We start from the raw sequence: 7462 nt of genomic DNA, 5'->3' as shown, positions 1-7462 counted from the left end.
ATAATGATTTGTTATCATTTTTTACACAATTAGTTGGATTCCAACTTCAATATGTATTTAATACTTATTCTTTCAGAAATATGCTATCCCCGCAATTCAACTCACACCCTTCCCAGCTCTCCCAAATACTAAGGGTCCGTTTGATTGAAATGGTGGAAAAGTGGGATGACAGAAAATTGTGGGAGGATAGAAAAGTAGAAGGATAAAAAAAATTTTAATTTCTCACATTTTTGTTTGGTTGGAAGTGGAAAAGTGGAGAGATGGAAAAGTAAGTTTATATAAATTTACTCATACAATCTTGTTAAAAAATGATGTCCAATTAAAACAAAAAAGCGACAAGCAACCAAAAAAAAAATCACCTAATTTATTAAAAAAAAAAATCATGTCAAAAAAAAAAATCATGTCTAGTTAAAAAAATAAAAAAAATAAAAAGTGAACTAGACAGGGGTACTTTTGTCCATTAAGCAGCTTTATTTTCTCCATTCAGTTATCTCTCCATTTTGGAGAGAAAACTTTTTAGTGGGCCTGGGGAGAAAACATTTAGGCTCCACCATTTATTTTCTTTCCTCTCCACTCAACCAAACACACTCAAAAAGATTTTCCTTCTCATTTTCTCTCCAAAGTTTTCCATCCACCCTATTTCAATTCCAAACAAACACACCCTAAGGTTAATTTGGAGAAGTACCAACTCATATGGTGGTGTATTGAGTGCGGCAATTAATATTTGCACGGCTGATTGTTATATTAACGATAAAATTCTGGACATAACAATAATTTCACAATATTTTTAAATTAGCCTATCACTTCACACATAATAGAGTCACTATAATCTGTAATTTAAATTTTTTTTAATAGTCCATGTGTGAGATAATAGACTAATTTAGAATTATTGTGAATGTTTGTTGTATCACTAGAAAGATTATTTCTAATTAGGTAATTTCTAGACATATTTTCAATCTTTTTTTTTTTTTAATTCAAAATCTTCTAACATCTCCTTATCAATCAATAATATAGCTAATCCACTTAGTCTTTCTTGGAATATTTACATCATTGTCTCTTTAATTGGACCTCTTTCTACTAATAAATCTTCTAATTTTGTTTCAATATTTTTCCAATTACTTGGATCATAAATATAATTTGACATGTCATTATTATTTTCATTTTCTTCTAAATTCTATAATTTTGAAGTTCATTATCAAGATTTGTTGTCTTGCAAAATTGAACATCATTGTTATCTTGCAACTGTATTTATTTATTATCTTTTAACTCTTTTTGGTAAATTTCTTACTCATTTGTGAAATTTTTACCTAAATTTTGTGTTGGATTTTGTTTATTACTAATAACGTATATTTCCATTGATCATTTGCGATATTCTTCCGCATGACTTGAAATGACTGTTTAAGACTTCCTATTGTCAAGTATGTTGAATTCCCTTTAAAAAAAAGGCATTGCAACAGTCGTTCAGGCTGCAATATTTTGCTACTAAATTCTTTTATGGCTATCTTAGAACATCTCCAGCAGATTCTTTAAATTTTTGTACTGTTTAGAGAATAAACAATGACTTTCACATTTTAGCTACCCACTTTTTCAAATACACTTTCCAACAGATTCTTTATCTATTCTCTATCTCATTTAAATACTATTTCTTTATTATTTCTTTAATATTTTTTTATTCTTCCTTTACAGATCACCCTTTGTAGCAGAAAGGGAACAAGAGGAGAGAATAATTTTTTTTTTTTTCTTTCAGTTGTTTGATTTTGTTGGTTGATGTCAATGACCTCATGGTGCTAGAATTTGAGAAGACAACAAGAAGAATCCAAGAAAAAATATAAAGGCAGAACCTCCTTTCACTTGTTCTATGAGAAGCAACGATGAGAGAGTATGAGAGAAAAAAGAAATCCAAAGAAAGAGAAAGAATTGATATAATAGTAGATAGTATAATATTTTAATCAAAAAAATCCAATTGCTAAGCTCATCAGACTTGATGAGCTACTATTCATGAGCCAAAAAAAAAAAAAATTTGTGATTTAGAGAATCCACTGGAGACCCTTTTTTTTTTTGTTTCATTCTCTACTATAGAGATTATTTTGCTTTTACTTAAGCTATTGGAGATGCTCAAGGTTTAAGATGTTAGCTCTTTTTTTTCTTTTTCTTTTTTTTTTCTTTTTTTTTTTTAATTCCTATTATATATGATGAACCAAAATAAATGAAGGAAAAAGATAAAAGCAAAATTACCACCATGGACAGCCAAATAATTAAAAAGTCAAACTAAACCCATATGATCAATAAGAAAGCAAACAAGACCAAAAGAAAAAGAGTTTGATAGCAAAAAAAAAAAAAAAAAATCATTAAAGGCTGGATGGAGTTTTGGTCCACATAATTTAAGGTGAATATTTAATTATCCCAAAAATTTTCCAGGTGGGGTATTGATTTAAATACACAATTTTTTTTTTTTTTTTCCTTTCAGTTGTTTGATTTTGTTGGTTGATGTCAATGACCTCATGGTGCTAGAATTTGAGAAGACAACAAGAAGAATCCAAGAAAAAATATAAAGGCAGAGCCTCCTTTCACTTGTTCTACGAGAAGCAACGATGAGAGAGTATGAGAGAAAAAAGAAATCCAAAGAAAGAGAAAGAATTGATATAATAGTAGATAGTATAATATTTTAATCAAAAAAATCCAATTGCTAATGTACAGTAGCTCATCAGACTTGATGAGCTACTATTCATGAGCAAAAAAAAAAAAAATTGTGATTTAGAGAATCCACTGGAGACCCTTTTTTTTTGGTTTCATTCTCTACTATAGAGATTATTTTGCTTTTACTTAAGCTATTGGAGATGCTCAAGGTTTAAGATGTTAGCTCTTTTTTTTTCTTTTTCTTTTTTCTTTTTTTAATTCCTATTATATATGATGAACCAAAATAAATGAAGGAAAAAGATAAAAGCAAAATTACCACCATGGACAGCCAAAAAATTAAAAAGTCAAACTAAACCCATATGATCAATAAGAAAGCAAACAAGACCAAAAGAAAAAGAGTTTGATAGCAAAAAAAAAAAAAAAAAATCATAAAAGGCTGGATGGAGTTTTGGTCCACATAATTTAAGGTGAATATTTAATTATCCCAAAAATTTTCCAGGTGGGGTATTGATTTAAATACATAATTTTTTTTTTTTTTTTCAGTGCGAATTGCTTTTCCCAGGTTTTTAAATTATTTTTTTAGTTTTTACTAAGAATATGAAGCTGAAGATTGGCCATGGTATGGAGATCAGATGGTATCTCATGAGACCACCCTTTCACAACATGTGGTATGATTAGAGGCCTACATGTTGTGAAAGTCAAGTCTCATAAGAAAATTTTTTGGGTTCTTTCCTTTTGTCAATTATTATTTTATTATTACTTTTTTTTTTTTTGATGAGATTTTGTTTAATGGAATTAACTTGAATAAGTTTGAGTTTATTTTAGAAAGCATTATTTCGCTACCATGTTATTGGAGTGATAACATAACATATTTCAACCTTTTATTATAAGTACTTATTAAAAAAATTAATATGATGGTATCTCATGAGACCACCCTTTCACAACCTACATGTTGTGAAAGTTGTTAATGGTCATTTTTGCGACAAATTTTATGGTTTGACGGAATGACTAAGCCTAATTGTTTAGTGGGTCAGACTAATGTATTTAGCTCTGTTGCATGGTCCAAACCCATGCGAATCATTGGAGAATTGAGTAGGAATGGTTTTGGCGGGTGTGGGCTAGTTTCCATTGGACATTTTACATAAGCCCAGTCTGTACGTGCTGTGAAGTGGGCTAGGGACACTGGGGGCGTCTAAGGCCCATGAAGGAGGTCCAATGCTAGAAATTTCCACCCCAGATTTGACTCCATGCTTTGTGTGACTGTGCCCCTAATTTTCAGTCCAGCTCCATTTTCCCACACCAAGCAGCTGACTCTAAGAAAAAGTTGAGCAGTCTAGCCCACTCAGCCACCCAAATGTAGTCTTCCAAGGCCTACAAAGACCAGAGACAGCAGCTATAAAGAGGGAGCTACTTTGTTTCCATAATCATGCAAAAAGCAACCAAACCTTTCCCTAAGCATAAAACATAATACACCAAGTTATAAAAATAACATCTGAAAGGTCCAAGGCCTTCCTCCCACCTAAAAACTGGTCACAAGCATCCCCTAGAACTTGATATAAATATGCATCACCAACCCACAAGAAAAAGGACGTTTTTCTCTACAAAAAAAAACCCAAAACTTTGACACAAGAGCCCAGTCAGCTACCTTAGTGTATGGACGATTTGAAGGCCTGGGGGTGAAAATATTGATATAGGGGAACTCTCCCTCTCTTGCTCAAGACTTCTATCAATTTCTCCCTCTGTGTGACTGCGGGTTGAAATTCCTGACTTATGAATATATGGTTTTTGCACTTTCTTGTGTTTTCATTTTTGTGTTGTTCTCTCTTTCCATAAAGCACCATTAGCCTTTGTGTACCTCACATTGTGAATTTTGGGCTTGGTTCTCCAAATAACTAAAAAATTTAACGAACCCAAGGGGAGTTTTGGCTCATTGCTACAATCTCGGCCTTTGTTGCAAAACGTCCCCGAAAAAAGTCAAGCCTCATAAGAAATTTTTTGGGTTCTTTCCTTTTGTCAATTATTTTGTTTAATGGAATTAACTTGAATAAGTTTGAGCTTATTTTAGAAAGCATTATTTCGCTGCCACGTTATTGGAGTGATAATGTGACATATTTCAACCTTTTATTATAAGTAATTATTAAAAAAATTAATATGATTACATATTTTGAAAATCTAATCATAGATTTTCATGTTCTTATCACGCGTGTCAAATTTTCTGTCGATCAGATGTTATTTACTATTTGATTTATAAACTTATTTTTTGTTCATAATTTTTACTATAAAGATTTGAAATTTTAAACATTTAATTGAATACATAGCTATTGGTAATTTGATTTTTTGAAAATTTTGCAAGCATAGAGTTTATAAGAAGAAAATGTAATCCAAAGGTAGATTTGTCAAGTATAGGCAACAACTAATTTTTTTTCTTTTTTCTTTTTAGAAAAATGGTAACAACTAAAGTATGTTGCCAAACTTTGTTAAAGACAAATTATTAGGGCCTGATGATCTCTAGATACTTTTTAGGGCCTAACTAGCTCGACTAATCCCACAGGGGGCCATACAGATTTTTTTATTAACTTTAAACTTGAGAGACATATGTGGGTAAATGCTATTATTGGAGTGATAATGTGACATATTTCAACCTTTTATTATAAGTAATTATTAAAAAAATTAATATGATTACATATTTTGAAAATCTAATCATAGATTTTCATGTTCTTATCACGCGTGTCAAATTTTCTGTCGATCAGATGTTATTTACTATTTGATTTATAAACTTATTTTTTGTTCATAATTTTTACTATAAAGATTTGAAATTTTAAACATTTAATTGAATACATAGCTATTGGTAATTTGATTTTTTGAAAATTTTGCAAGCATAGAGTTTATAAGAAGAAAATGTAATCCAAAGGTAGATTTGTCAAGTATAGGCAACAACTAATTTTTTTTCTTTTTTCTTTTTAGAAAAATGGTAACAACTAAAGTATGTTGCCAAACTTTGTTAAAGACAAATTATTAGGGCCTGATGATCTCTAGATACTTTTTAGGGCCTAACTAGCTCGACTAATCCCACAGGGGGCCATACAGATTTTTTTATTAACTTTAAACTTGAGAGACATATGTGGGTAAATGCTATTACACACACTCTTTCACTCAAACTTACACATGCGAGAAATGAACCAAAGTCACGATTTCAAACTGCCATATAGATTTTCCTATTTACTTTAGAACTTGAGAGTCATAAGTTTGAGAGAAAGTGTCAATGTAATAAACACCACTCTTCTAACATATGTAAGACTAAGTAACAACTTGTGACATATTGAAGAGGTTCTAGAGAGTTAATAACAAGCTTGAAAATGGTCTTTTACTCCAAATATCTTTACCAAGATTTTAGTATTACATGTTATCCAAAAGTTGAAAGATCCCCCATCACCATTACAGATAAGGTCCAAATGCTCACCATTCATCATCAGGTGGGTCCAATGTAACCTAAATGCCCAGTAAAGTCCTCACCACCAAGCCAAAATATATTCCTAATTCCATTTTTCAAATGGGGAATATCTTTTTCGTCAACTAAAGTTCCAATGGTCAAAACAAGAAGCTTACTTGCTACTTCCAAAAGGATTACACAATTTCATGGATGGATGATGTAGAGCTGACATGGTGAGGCTTGCGTGGTGCGAATGACGTGCATAGATGACGTCATAATGATGGCATTGATCCAGAAATGTGCGTGAGCATGAAGGATTGGCGCATGGAAGTGTGTGAAGGCAGTTGAAGGCGCGTGGGACATTGTAAAGAGGCCTAATTTTTTGGTTATGAGGGTGATCTATGACGACTGAGGGACTTTATGGCGGGGAGGTAGCGACGGTGGCTGTGTAGGAGGATTTGTGGTGGCGTGAAGGCAGCAGCAGATATGGTTGGAATCTTGTTGGATTTGGTAGAGTTTAACAAGCGTTGAGTATAGATCTGAGATTTGAGGCTGCGGCTTTAAAGACCAAGAACGAAGTTTAGCTCTGATACTATATTAAATATTAGCTTTGATATATCATGTTAATTATGTTGGAATTGATGAGGAAACAGAATAAACACTTTATGAACCGAACCTTTTTGATGTATTCTATGTAGAATTTGCTTTATTGGTAGGAAATTTCTTTGTAAGTTCGAAGATATCAACTTTAATAACTTTAACTTATTCCTTTCCTCTAATCCTTTCTATTTTATTCTTTTATGTTTTATCATGATCCATCCATCCCATTTCTTTACAAATGATATAACCTTCTGATTATACATTGATGATTGATCGTACAGAAACGCCTACTCACTCTATTTATTTATTTGATTTCAATTTTGTACCTTATAATCCTTACCTTACAATGGTTATGATGGGTATTTGATACCATTTTTTTTTTTAGCATAGATACCAAAATTTTCAATTTAAAAAAATATGGAGCTAAACAAATGTGGGGAATTAATGAATAAAGATGAAAATAGCAAAATACTGAACTTGGGTTATTTTGGAACTTTGTATTAGGTCGTCATGAACTTACCATAGATCAGTAATCTAATACCTAGCGACCGACCGAATGGAGTAACTACACACATATTATCCTAAGCAATGTTTTCGCTAATTCCGCCTAGAGCTTTAGGCATTTAAGCATTATGTTTCAGTTCTATATGGTATTTTTCGTTTATCTTAAGGGCTTTGTAGGTTTGAAGTATCACATATATGTTTGGTCATCCTACTCAAACTCACATTTTTCACATTTTAAACAACATTACACACATTTCTACACATTTTTTTACCCATACGTATTTCAAAAAA

The sequence above is a fragment of the Quercus suber genome, unplaced genomic scaffold (assembly GCF_002906115.3).
Source record: "Quercus suber isolate HL8 unplaced genomic scaffold, Cork oak 2.0 scaffold_96, whole genome shotgun sequence".
Lineage (NCBI taxonomy): Eukaryota > Viridiplantae > Streptophyta > Magnoliopsida > Fagales > Fagaceae > Quercus > Quercus suber.
Note: the sequence above shows the minus strand (reverse complement) of the source record.